Source organism: Haliaeetus albicilla, chromosome 1 (assembly GCF_947461875.1).
Source record: "Haliaeetus albicilla chromosome 1, bHalAlb1.1, whole genome shotgun sequence".
Taxonomy (NCBI): domain Eukaryota; kingdom Metazoa; phylum Chordata; class Aves; order Accipitriformes; family Accipitridae; genus Haliaeetus; species Haliaeetus albicilla.
This window is the reverse complement of record NC_091483.1, coordinates 23606352-23620500: the sequence shown is the minus strand read 5'-3', so window position 1 is coordinate 23620500 and position 14149 is coordinate 23606352. Positions and strand designations below refer to the sequence as shown.

General features: G+C 41.2%; 1 long non-coding RNA gene across 1 annotated transcript in view; it reads right to left on the bottom strand.

Moving 5' to 3' along the window:
• Positions 1 to 1267: 1267 nt before the first annotated feature.
• Positions 1268 to 14149, bottom strand: part of LOC138685154 (uncharacterized) — a 31300-nt gene continuing 18418 nt past the window's right edge. The window contains exons 4-6 of the long non-coding RNA XR_011324423.1: positions 7774 to 7951; positions 1892 to 3138; positions 1268 to 1456 (exon numbers count right to left, since the gene is read on the bottom strand). This is a non-coding gene — a long non-coding RNA (uncharacterized lncRNA). The remainder of the gene's footprint in view (positions 1457 to 1891; positions 3139 to 7773; positions 7952 to 14149) is intronic.

Sequence of the window (14149 nt, the reverse complement as noted above, 5' to 3'; positions counted from 1 at the left end):
TATAACTGAATGTTCTTCACACATGATTTCATGTGACTATTAATCATGACAGGCCTTGTCCTTTATTACCATATGGGTTAAACTCATTCCCCTTTTAAAGTCAAAGAAAAGCAATCTGTGGTCAGTAACAGAGAGGAGTCCCTGGCCACTTGGTGAGTATAAGAATAAACAAAGAGGGAGGTGGGGAAGAAATCTAATTCTAAAACCAATGGCCAGGTTTTCAAAAGCTTACCAGCCTGGGTATTTCCTTTGGTTGCCATCTTATTTTGGTATCAGATCAGGGTATGAGATCTACTGTACTTTGTTTCATCTGCTGAAATTAAAATGCTAATGGTGCCGGGAAGCAGGGCCCGACATGCAGGTTTCATGACACCCTGCCAGGGGAGCATCCTACCCACCACATTACAAAGTCATGTCCTTGCATGTGGCCTTTCTCTCCCCTTCCAATGACCCCTGAGGATTTTTGCCGTGCCATGGCATTGCTTTGACACCAGACAGAGTATGTTCCTGCTCTGCCTGGTTATTCCTGGGAGGAGCAAATCATCCCTGCCTGAGGATTGCTCTGACTGCTCAGCATCAGGAGTTCCTCTGTTACCAGCAGCACATTAACACAAAAGCTCATTTTTCTAAAGTAAGACTACAGGCAATGCTCTTATAACAGGGGATCTCACGGTACACCTTGACACTCATTTATATGTATAGGTCACACACCCAGATGCAGTTGCAACACGAGGAAAGGTGCCTGGACCAACACACGCCTTACAACCTAGGACAGAAGAGACACAGCAGCATGAAGCTACACGTGAAGGCAATGCTTGCTGGAGGACTGCAGGCACACACGCAGGTTTCTATCCTGCAAAAATAGAAAAACTAGAAAGTCCATAGCATCCCAACTCTTAATTGAGGTAGCTGAGTTTCCTGCACTCAACCATTATAACTGCAGAGCCAACAATCCTTATCTACTTTAGGAGCGGTAAAGGGGTTGTGATAAGCCAAGCTAGGCTTCAGAGCAATACATCTCCTGCCAGAGTCCTCCCTCATTGTCTGTAATGCATCACAAGGAAGATTTCCCCCAACGCACTTCAAGAACTGATGGAAGTACCTGCATTAAGAGCTTCAGCTCCCTCTGCCATCTGCAGATTGAGGGTTACTCCAGCCAGGTAAATCCCATGGCCAGATGTGGCAAATTCCTTCCACTGCACAGGCAGATTATTTACAGCAACTCACACCGAAAGCTCTGATTTTGCCCCTGATTTTATCATCTTGTGCAGCTAAAAAATCTCTCTCATTCATTGCTAGCAACTCTACATCCCTTCTAGTATGGTTTACAAAAGCGATTACACCACTTATGGGCATCAAGCTCTCAAATCCAAAGGCCAGATCCATCCAAATTTTCAGGCATCTACTTCCCGCTCAGTCAGAAACAAACTCTAATTTCTGCAGGAGAAGGAGGGCACTGAAACGCAGCAATGTAACCACCCATCATTATGAGCCATCCCTCCCACCAGCTGTGCCAGCTTAAGTTCAGTGTTTTGCAGGTGTCTGTACGGCAGCAGACTTCAAACAGCCACTCTCCGAACCTCTCCAAGTCAGAGATTTTAAGCTTTGAAACCTTAAGCACAAAAAGTGCACTTCACAACAGCTCCTGTGGGTGTTATAAGGAGCAACAAATGCTTTTAAGCGCTCTTAAGAGAGAAGAAGATGACAATGAAATTGAGGGGAAATGGAGAAAAAGATAATCACGCTGCAAGTTGCTGCTCTCATCTCCCAACTACTTCCAAGGCAGCAAGAACCCAGGCAGCCGGCAACAGCTGCCACCCTATTAAACTCAACAATTTACAGGTGCTCAGAGGGAGCACTTGCGTGCAATTAGCCGAGCAAATTCACTTACTTCAAGATGCAGGGCCCAGCTCTCAGCTACTGCAGTTTGGCTGCGCTCCGTTGACTCTGTGGAGTACTGCCAAGTGACTCCAGACGAGGGTCTGGCTTGTGGATGTTAAGGAAGCTGGGAAAGCCTTGCTCCGCAGTGTGATCTTGCAAACGATTACAAGCGTATAGGAAAGTGTAGGCACTCTTCTCACTCTGCAACTGCTCTCTGCCTACGGAAGGTACCGGTGCAGTCCATTCACCCCCAAAGCCTCCCATCTAGCCATCTTTGCTCCATGCCTATTACAGCCTCCCCTTGCTTCTATTACTTGACAAAAATTATAATCAACAGTACAGTAATAAACATTGTCCAGCAGAGCCACATCTACAGTGAGGCCCCATATTATGAATTCTTTGCTTACTCGAGCTGGCATGAAACAGGGGTAGTTTGGTGAATGCAGCCCTCTGCAATCACTGGAACTACTTGCATTTATTCCTGATGAAACTCTGGCCTGATGATCTAGGAATCAGACAAAAGAAAGCCAGGATGAATTTTTTCAGCATGGAATAAATAAATATGAATCTTTCGTGATATGGTGTCTCTTCTTGTGCTGTTCTTTCTCTTCCAGTTAATCTCATTAGTGCAAATTAGGGAGTTTCTCTGGCAGTTTAAAAGGTGTACTCTCACGCATACAAAGGAAATAAACAGTATTTTGCTTCAGATCTCAGCTGCAGTCAATTTATTCTTTGAGCCTCTTGACTTAAAAAGCGTTAAGACTTTGGTCTCTTTGCTGGTATCAAAGTCACACACAAATTGAAACAGCCCCTGCTCACATCCACTCAAATTCAGTAACAGTGCTGTTCTGATTTTGCAATGACCTGAAAATACTTCTGTATTCTCTTTGTTTCTACCTGCTTCTTTATTCCCATTCTCCAATTAAAGAGCAGAAAAATTCAAAGTACCTTCTAATTGAGGGTAATCCAAAAAGAAAGCTGGCTAGAAGGCTGCAATCAAAGAGCTGAACAGGATATCTTTACTTACACCAAACAGTTCCAAGATAGCATCTAGGAGAGGATGACGGCTTTCTTCCATAAAAGCCAGGGTCATACTTTCTGTATAGGAATACAAAACCACAGAGCACAGTGCAATGAAAATCCTTGGCTACTGCAAATTAGCTTCCTACTGTTTGGTGCACGCTCTGTGACAATGTTCCCAGTGCTCAGAAATGTCCTTTTCCTCTGAGAATGGCTCGGGTTGAGCGAGAATGGTGCCTGAGAGTAAAATGAGAGGGATTGACGTTAGAAACTCCTTGCTAAATCAGTGTTTTGTTTAACATGATAATTAGAACAAATATCTTGGAGACTCTGGGCAAAGTTACAGCTTTAAGACAGCCTGGAAGCACTTAAATTGCATGTTTAAAATTGTCACCACTCAGGGAACTGGCTACAATGCTGCTTTGAAGCTCTTGTTGGCACCTTTAGGAGGAGCCTGGTTCTTGGACTCTATATGCTGTGCAGTGGTAATTGCCTCAAGGTACAGTATGTACCAGGAGCAAATAACTTTCTGAAGCCTTCAGGGACATGGGCTGATAAGAACAGCAGAGCCCCCCACCTATCCATCAGGGACTAAAATTAAGAACTTCATTTCCCTGGGCTCCTGTTGTACTCAGCAGAGGGAGATCGCTCCAAAGCATGAACCTGGCCCTCTAGGGATGCCTAACTCCTACAAACTACAAAGATGATGATGGTCAAGACCTAATGTAGGTGCCTTCCTTAGATACCTGAAGCTACTGGATGGATCCATACTAGGTGCCTGGGAACTGTTAAATTTAGCAATGACTGTGGGATAACAGGAGAGCAATTCTGGACTGCATTAGTCATGGCAGACAGACAGTCACATAGTGCAAGAAAAGTTTCATGTGCTCCAACTCCAGTTATTACCAGATCCAAAAATCATATGACTGTTTCTCACACTGTAACTCTTAACTGAGTGGTAATCCCCCAATTTCACCGCCTATTTTCATTGTACCTGCTGCTTATTGCCATAATCCCTGCAAATAAACTTGCCTTATGACACGCCAATTCATCCCTAGACTCAGCCTTAGGCCTCCTGAGGTGTTAACAAAAAGATAAGATCCAGTGAGAGATGTGAATGTAGGCTCAGTCACCCAATAAACAACCTTTTGTGAACTGGATATAATCCCCTTATCAGATTAGACTTGATGCATTGTATTCTTTAGTCTGAAAGTGCTTTTCTTGGATCAATTAGAAGCAGCACCAGAAGAAAGAAAAAAATCCTTACCAAGGAATTTCGCCACTAGAAGTATTTCTCGGCTGTAAACAAGCTAGGCTGTTAAAAAAATCAGGTAGGCTTAAAGGAGAGCAGCAACTCATAACATCTGAAAAGACATCCTAAACTCAACCAGGCACTGCAGTTTATCCCAGAGCACTCAATTCATGAGATGATTTATGTGCAAGTAGCAGAAAGCCAGGAGAGGGTGCTCAACAATAACTAGAAGAGGTCCTGTATACTGATTATGCCCCGGCAACAGTGATGCTTGCACACAGCCACTGGAACAGCCACAGTTCTGGAACTGCCAGAACCAAGAAGAATAGAGGACTTCTTAATTGATATTTTAAAATTTCCAAAGGGATTTTAATCTAGCTTTTTAAAAAACATTCTTGAATGCAGGCAAGTCCGCAGGATAAGATTTTAAAAATGTGGGAGTCTGCCTGCCAGATTTTAGGCATAAACAGTTAAAATTCCACCCAAATCCCCATGCCCATGTGTCTTACCAGCAAAGAGTATGAAGGTCTGTAGTCAGTCCACAGAAAACACCAAGCATGGGGATCTTGAGGAATCTGAATTAGTTGGATTTGTGCGTAACTCATTTAGACAAAATTTTATGTCCTAATTCCCAAAAGTACTGAACTGCCCAAGGATTTTAGTTGGATACTAAGTGGAATAAATCTATGGGCTTCAACATCTGACAAATAAGGCAGTGTTTCTTAAGTATAGCAAATGTCGCCTTTTTGTAAGGAGTTTTTAAAAAACAGAAAAAAGGAATACTTCTTTTCAGATTGAAATATCTGATTGGAAGTAATTACCACTATTATAGTCATTGATTTTAAAAATTATTCTTCAGCGAGAAAGACAGAATCTCAGCTGTCCACACAGCTCCTGCAGGAGTAGGGCAGGAACCAGGACTCCAAGCAAAGGCTGTGTGTCCCTGCAATGTTGATATGTGAGGTCCAGCAGGATGGGAATCTGGGGTGATGAGTTTACTAATGACACATCCTTTATCGTGCTAACTGCAAAGGTTATTACACAGTCTGTACTGTTTCTTACATAAATAACTATATGGGATTACATTTGCCATAGCAGAAGGGGGAGGGGGGAAGGAGGTGTGAATTTATCAATTAAAATTGAAGCAGGACTTTTTCATGGAGTCTGCTGTCACAGCTGCCTAAATTGGGAAACAGTGAAAATTCAGGCTCTCCGGACTGAGTAAATGACTATAATTTGGATTTAAATGGCATAGGAATCAAAAGTTGACTCTATTTGCTGATTCTATAGCCCTGTTTTTCTTCATTGTTTCTTCCTGAGCCTCCTACTGTTTATAAAATTGAAAAATCAAGCTGAGCTGAATGTCCAATGCCTTCACTATGATTGAATCTCTCTTTCTGTGTACGTGATTGACAGCATCAGAAAAGAATGTTTTCCTTAGCTAACAAACACTTACTTTGGCTTCATTTTATCTGCCCTTGCTTGGGATCATTCAGCCCCTGAAAAGAATGCCACTGGGAATGACCTTCTTGTTGATAACTTCCTAATAGCTCAGACAGGTATTAAAACCAGTTCTGCCACACAGGTGGCTGGAGGAGTTTCATACATGATACTGGCAAAATATCCTTTCTTAGCTCTGAAAAATAGCAAAGCATCTCTTGAACCTACTTGGCAAAGACCCTGCACAAGGTTAAAGATCCTTGTTCACTTCATTGTCTGTGCAGGGAAAAACAGTAATCCACATAGACATTATTTTCAATGCCAGGTTTAAAGCACTGTAACTTTCTAGCCTTCTGTGGCATCACCACTGCTTTATTCCCACGTGTGGAAAAGGTGAGTCAGACCATGCTGTGTATTTTGGTGTTACCAAAAGTCTTGCTACCTAATGTCACAGATTATTAATTTCTCATAGAAATAACTGACCGCTAGATCTTTTTTCTCCATGACTGCAAGTGCTGTTACCTCTAGAAAGGCCTTTAGAAAATCTTAGGAAATAGAGGTGGAAGGGACCTCAGGAGAATATCTGTTCAATTCACCTGCCCACAGCAGCATCAAGTAGACTAGTCATGCAGAATAGACACTTATCCAGACTGTTCTTAAAAAGAGCTAATAACAGCCAGGGCTTAAGGTCTCCAAGCCTGCTCTTCAGATCATTCTGAATGACACTGAACTGCCTTATACTGTGAGCTGCACCTCCTCTTAGAACAAAACTTGTGTTAAGATACTATGCTATACATGATATGCCCTTCTCAGCATTCTCCAAACGGGTATTACAAAGTCCCAGCTATAGAGTATTGGTGCACTGTCTGAACAGCGTTCACCTTCACAAAACAGCATCTAATGACTTCAGAAGCCAGATACTGCAAAGGCTGGTGTCTGTAACCAGGCTATTTTAAACAACCTAAATAAGGCTCAGAAGCAAGATAAGTTCCTATTACAAGCATTAACCAACAAATATCTCTCAATTAAACCAGCTGAGGGTAAAAAGAAAATCCAAAAAAACCCTCAAACCAACAAAAAACCCACAAAAACCCACTCTGAAACCAATCCAGAAATACTGCATTCTCTCCAGTCTCTTTATCATTTTTACTTAAGGGATCTCAGCTGATATTATTGCTTAGTACTTTAGAAAATCTGGCTATTTAAGCCTCTATATACAAACCTCCCCATGTTGAAATATATCCCTATAAAGACACTGGTGGTGGAAAGAAAGGCTGATTTCCACAGAGAAACATTATTATCCCTTATTCTGAGATAACAGAGATGTCTCTAGGCTAACAGTACATAAAAAGGAAGCACAGCTATACTCGAAACTGAGGGAGGCAGAGCTCCTTTTGCTTTGGCAGCCCAATGCCCAGGCAGAGGACTTACAAACTCTGAGGCAGAGGGGACTGAGGGGTGACCACCCATTTTTTTCTCTTATGAGCAGCGAGCAATTGTTTGATTCAATGTGCGATCAATGCCTGAGGAAAGCTGGAAGAGGTGGAGGAAATATTAATGGCAAAGCTTCTTTCGAGGTCAGAAAAGTGAAAACACAGTATAATTTTTGAACTGGGGACAGTAAACAGTCCAGAGCGTGAACATCAAAAATACTGACAAGGAAAGGTGCTGGTGGTAAGACTGGAAGACTCAGGAGATGGAAACTCTTCAACATCAAGGATCAGTCCTGATCCAAGAAGCAATGGAAGATGTCCCTGCCCTACTGGCCTGGCCAGTAAAGACTGTTTGCATTGTTTCCCTGGGGTAGTGAGTCAGTTAATGCTCAGCCTGTTAGCTGACTTGTTTTATTGGGTGCATTAGCCTGTAAGTAATGCTTTACATTTTTCATTTATGGGTATCCTGTTTACAGTCTGTTTGTACATGTAAGTGACCCAGAGAATGAAGGTTATGACACATGTAAGAAAGCCACATAAAAGTATAGTGGGAAAGAGACAAAAATATGCTAGACTAATAAATAGCACATTCTGGCTTTCTTATTAATCATCAGATTTAATCAGATAACAATTAGCTCCATATTTTCTACCTGGCATAATATTGGATCAATAGTAGACGGATATTGGCCACCTGTTCTCTCAGTCTCTGAAGATCATCTTAAATACTCAGGTCAACTGGATCCTTACCCGGTTGCTGATGTTGACAATCGCAGTTCTTTGATGCAGAGCTTTAATTGAATTAGATGCTCCTGCAGTCACTGATTCATCATCCTAGTATTCAGTGCAGCTCTGCTGAAAAATCTGCAACATTTCCAGTCCTTCAGAGGTGGCCTTCCTGGGAAGAGGATGCCTTCCATCCCAGAAGCTATTAAAGATACAAAAAGCTTGTCACTGAATCATTTTTATGTGACTGCTGGAACACTAGTCTGAATTAGGGCTGTATTTATGTAAATCAATGTGGTAATGGTCTTCTCTGCCTTTTTTTTTTTAGTTAAAAAAAGAGAGAGAGGGAGGGAAGGATTGGAAGAGAGAGAAGTTGAAAAAGAATAGGAGCTGCTGTGACATTCAATGGAATAATTGTGTGCTGCTATAAATCAGTGTCTAGCCACTAATGACAAGCTATGGATATATATAAAAGCAGCCTTAATAAAAAAGCCCTATTCCGATCACAGAAAAGCAGCCAATGCCCAGGTTGTAATGCTACCAATTCAATCATAAAAGCTTTCAGTCCTAATTTGTAATGCTGGACTCATTACTCAGAACTGCTCTGCTCTTCTTATTGTCTTATAGTCATATTTCTGGGGTAGCTTTCAGGTTTGGTCACACCATGGTCAGGTCCTTCAAAGATGTCTCAAATTGCGATTGGCATTTTCTCTCCTTTCTTTACATATGCTAAAAAAATTCCCAAATTGGGCTTGCTCTTGCTTCTTTTTCAAGGCCGGATAGTCTCCAGCTGTCCCACCTGGGAACAATCAAATGCAGCCACCAAACTCCCCACTTAGGTATCTGAAAGCAGATGCGCTGGGCACTGAGCCATTTCCAAGTCTGGCCCACCACCAACCTCAGGGCTATTCATGGCAATATGATTCATAACAATAGATGTTTCTGAAGTGCTTCTCATTAAATTATCAGCACAAGCTGATGGTAATTCCTCCGTGACGTGGAACAAGCCTTTGCAATGCTGGGAGCCTGCTAAGCGCCACACAGAGCGACATGCAGGCTCAGACAGACAAATTTCCCTGGCAAACTCCGTTCCTCGTGTTTCCTGTAGCAAGACCCAGAGGCAGCTTGTGAGAAGCACAAGCCCGGAGGCTGAGGTGCAGGATGATTTCTCTGAATTTGTGCTGAAAAGTCTGCCCCTTCTTTGCAGGCTTTTGTATGAAAACAAAAAAAGCTCCAGCAACTCTTAGGCTCCCAAATCCCTGTGGTTTTGGCAGTTTCACTGAGAATAAACAAGGAAGACACAATTTGCCACAGGCTTGTGGAAATGCAGCGGGGGAATGCCTATCCCCTGTGATATGCTTTAGCCCTCTGCACTAAATAAAGCCATATTTCAAGATCTTGCTATAGCCGTAAATGCTCAGTCTCATAGCATCTTTAGAGGGATGTGTAATGATATATATACACATGAAAACCTCTGAGTTCCTTGGCTGCAAGGAGCATTATAGCTAGCAAGTATGGTACTATTATATACTGTGTGTCATGCCAGGATACCAGAGTTTGAAGTACTGCTACCAGCCTCGTCTAGCCTAACATATTGGCCCTTAATCTGGTTCCTCTATGAAGAGCCCTACGATCATGTCCACATGTAATCGGACCTGTGCAGCTGCCTACATGTTCTTTTTAATTGGATTGAAGTTAATCACAGTAGGATTAATTTGAAGAGATCAAGGCAACAGAGTGATTTTTGGTGGAAAGCAGATGGTTTCTTCTGGATGGAATAAAGCTCTGAAAGCAATATGAGGTGTTTAAATTTTCAGGTTTACCGAGATTAAAAGCTCAGGGATTCTGTAACTTAACTATAGTATATTTAATCACATTTATGCCATGTCAATGAAAGAACCCTTTTGGAAATTAACTGTGTGGTTTTCAAAAAGAAAAGGCTCACTGACAGGTAACAGCATCTGATGAACATCAAGCACTGTGAAGGGAGGTACGAAAACATACGTCCAAAGCTGGCATAATTATTCCCAAGCAAACAAAAGTTAAGCACTGCTGTTGTCATGAGAACCAAGAGCATCCTGCCTCTCCGAATGGCATAATGTGTCATTGTTAAAAATTAACCATAATAAATGGACTGGCAGTTCAGCACTGACTTGTGATATCAGCTGTTTCCCTTTTTCCCTCCAAATGGAGTCTAAATTAGGCCACTAATATTCAGCCACCTAAAACCCTGGGCACATTTGAAATCTGGACTTGAAAGGTTACAACAAACTTGAAGAATCATTTCATTAATGAGCTCTTACATATGCTTGTAAAATACATTTGCCCATTCCCATGCTCAAATGCACACAGACATCCTGATTTCTCTACAGTCAGACCTTGTCGAAGTGCCGTAATTTATATGTGATGTACACGTTAAGCAGGAAAGAAGCATGTCATTACAGTGAGGATGCAAACTAGATGAAGCTGACTCAGGAATAGAGACAGCAGGTCTGCGGAGCAAGGGAAATGGGAGTCTGGGGAAAACCCATACAGGGTGACATTGGTGTGTCCTGCAAGCTCCAGAAAGAAGAAAGTTTTCCAAAAATGACAAGCAGGTGTAAGAACCTTAGGTCTTCAACCATGAAAAAAGACACCTAGGGCTCACTCACACTCTATAGTCACTGACTTCCCAAGTCTAGTGTGAACAAAGCCATTTCACTCCCATAGAGGGTCAAAGAAAGAAAGAAAGAAAGAGAAGCTCCATCAACCACTCTGAAACTGAAACACAAGAAAGTGCATTATCTAAGCTGGCACGATTCCTTCTCACAACATGTCTTCCAAGGTTGTGCATGTGGGATTGCCATGTACAGAACTGGGACCAGCTAAGGCAGAACTAATGAAAAATTCTACACAGAGATGCTGGATTTTATTTCATAATTCTTCTTAGCACAGTTTCTCCCTAATCTGGTCAATTCAGTTCTGCCCACAGTTTTTTCTCTTCTATCGAATTGAGGGCAAAACCCAGAAGTGTAAGTTTTATAGCATTACATTTCTATTTCATTTCTAAGAGCACTGAACAGCAGTGATTACTCAGCTAGATTCACGCTTTGAAAAGAGGATCTTGACTTACTTGAGAAGTCTGCCCACTTTAATTATATCCAATTATCTTGTGTAGGGATATTAAGTAACATACATCAGTAATATTAGCAGGGTCAGAATACCATTATGGTGAAATGCATTCCTTCATCCAAAACTTCTAATCAGAGCTCCCCTGTGATGCAAGACACTTCCCTACAGATGTGTCCCCTCATCTTCCACTTACTGTAAGTACCTCAGCCTTCATTATCATAATAGATAAGAGCCTCAAAAACAGCCACAAGTTTATCTTCACAAAAAAAATTGGCATGAGGTCAGTACTCCCTCTTTAGACCCAGGGAACACAGAGATGAAATGCCAGAGCAGATCCTCACCTTTTTCTGTGCCTGCAAAAACGGGAGCAGGTGGAAGAACAATAGACTCTGAAAAGGAAAAATGGAGAGTCACCAGTAGAGAAGGCAGCACACCATTAAGAGCACAAGGTTACTTCTGTGTGCCCACAGGCTTGCAGTGCATACCCTACTTACAACTAAATACAACTTGATGCAGAGAAGGCTATAAGAAGAATGAAATCCATTAAGATGTATTTTAATCTGCTTTAAACACAACATAACTATTCATTTGCTATAAGCATGTCTCATTTAAACCCCAGGGTCTAGTTCTCCTCCCATTATATGCATTTATTTAACATTTCATAATCTGCTAGTGCTGAGAGGCAATTTAGGGCAGGACCTCATAGTGATTATCACTTAGTGCAAAGGAGCTTATTACCTTACACCTACACTCCAGCGCAGTCACTAGAGATATGCCAGAGATTATATCAGCTGCAAGTAAAGATTAGCTATGGATATTAATAGATACATGATCATATTTTTCAGTAAGATTTACGTAACTACAGACTTGTTCAGTTGTAAAGTTTTGCTTTTCATCATGTAATTAAAGGTGATATACATGAAGCTAAAGGTAATAACAACATTTTATATATTACCTTTTTGACAAACTAAGAGATATACTGCTTATAGCCAAGTAGATTTAATCTACAGTTGTTATAAATCATGTAGGAAAACATTTGGTTATATTATTAACAGTAAATTACAAATATGAAAAAGTATAATTAGGGGGTTACCTTGTAACTAAACCATAATTACACTGCAAGTATAGCGATCACTCTAGTTTTAAATATGAGCATAGACACAGATATTTAATTTGTTTTGGACAGCTTTCAAACAAAGATGGCGCACATATACCACCACTTCACAGAAAACAAACGTCCTGGCATTTCTTTGGCATAGAGAATACTGCAGCTGCTAAAAGAACAAGTTTTTTCACTAATACTAAATACTTTGCATTAAATACTTCTTTGTTGCAAACACAAAGTGTCCTTTCATCTTTAAACAACATCTACAATCTTTCCAGCTGTCTTCTGAGTATCTTGATCACTGCCTTGGGGTCATTTTACACCAGTGCAAAATCGGAGAGAGTTATCACCCCGCCCCCTGCAAATGACAGCCCTTCTATTCACAGTGCACAGTTTATTTAATTTGGGGCACTAGGATCAGCAGCAAAAAAACCCAAACCCTGCTTCTAGTTGGCCCCGGAGACAAAGAGCTAGTTCAACTATGAGCAAAAATCACATCATCCCCATCTCCTCTTCTCTTGTAAGACTGCAAGCTCTCTAGGACATAGTATAGTATAGCATATACTTATACAACCCACTTTGCATAGCTCAAAAGCTGAGGACTGTGTAAACTGGCAATTAAAATTTCCTGGAATGGTACTTTTCTGCACTTATGATTTCTTCTAAAACTATGGCCTACAAAATGTACCATTCCTTGGGAGTGTTAATTGAAACAGACTCCCCCATTTATCATATTCTTAATACAGATTTCTGCTTTGGAGTTGTTATTAACAACAGAAATAGAGAGGCCTTCTCAGCAGATCTGCTTCTAGTCAAGCTGCAAAAGCTTTCAGAGGAGAATGAAAGAGTTAATTAGAAAAGAATGATCAGAGTAAAAAAAAAATAAGTAGAGTATAAATGACTGATTAGGGGAGAAAACGAAAGATCAATTTTTATAAAGGGAATTGTATTCAAATGCCAACTTCATCCAGCAGTCTGCATAATTCATGTAATACCTCTAGCCCATACATGCCAGTTGATAGCTGTACCTGTTTGAGGACATTAATCACACACTAGAAAAGTCAGTTATTGTGTTAAAAAAAAAGATTAGATAGATAATGAAAGTAACAGGTACTGAACAGGAAAAGCATTAACTCTGATGCCAAGACACCACAGACATGGGTGGATGGAGAATCTGACCTTCATTTTGTAACAGAAACAAGCAGTATTGTTTTAGAGAATGTTATTTTACTATGAAAAATTGAAATTAGTGTAGTATAGCCTCTGGGCAAAATTTTTATCTAATTTCAGGTTTGGAAAATAAAGATTAAACTAATTTGAAATTAATAACTTTTCAAAGTTGATATTCCAGGGAAAAATTCAAAGGACTTTCAAAAATTAAGTGCGTGCATAACGTGAAAATTAGGCATTAGTTGCTGTTGTAAAAAAAATAAAATTGAAAATGTCCTTTTTGATTACTCAAAAGCTGTAAAAAACTTCATATTGAACCAAAAAAAGCCCACTGAATTCAATGAGCATTAAATCACACCTTTTGGGACAGTCCTTTTACACTAAGCCTGATAGATAAGAAAAGTAAAGATAAATATTGTCTCTGTCATAGTGCGAGCTTCTCAATATCCAGAGCACACCCATTTTATTTGTCAAATGCATAAGCTAGGACGGCCAGTAGCTACAAATAGTGCCAGACCCCGGGTTGCCTATACTGTCTGCAGCTTGGGCATGGACACCGAGCCTGAACACTCTGAGATGCACCAGCCAGGGCTTATACCCACTGTTCTCAGTGCGTACGTACAGCTTGTCCTGCAGCACCCCAAGCTGCTCATCAATGCTCCTCCCTTGAATAAGCAAGATGAAAACTAGCTCAGGTATGTCTTGCATTATACATGGTTCCAGCATGGATGGTCTGAGTCAACGGTGGTCAGAGTCAGCATCGCCCCAGAAATAAAGACTCGGGGCTGCCTTCTCTGGAGACTGAATGGTTTTCCCACAAAGGCAAAAATACTTGTTGGAGTCTGCCTCCTTAGCAAGCCCAAGCACAACCAACCTTTGTATCCCCTCCTGGTCCATTTCCCATTGGCCTCTGTGGCTCCTACAATGAAGATCTTTCAGTGTATGCCGTCCCCTATTCTCCCTGTTGCATTTACCTCCTCAGCCGGGCGATACTCGGAAGCAGGTGTGCTTCAC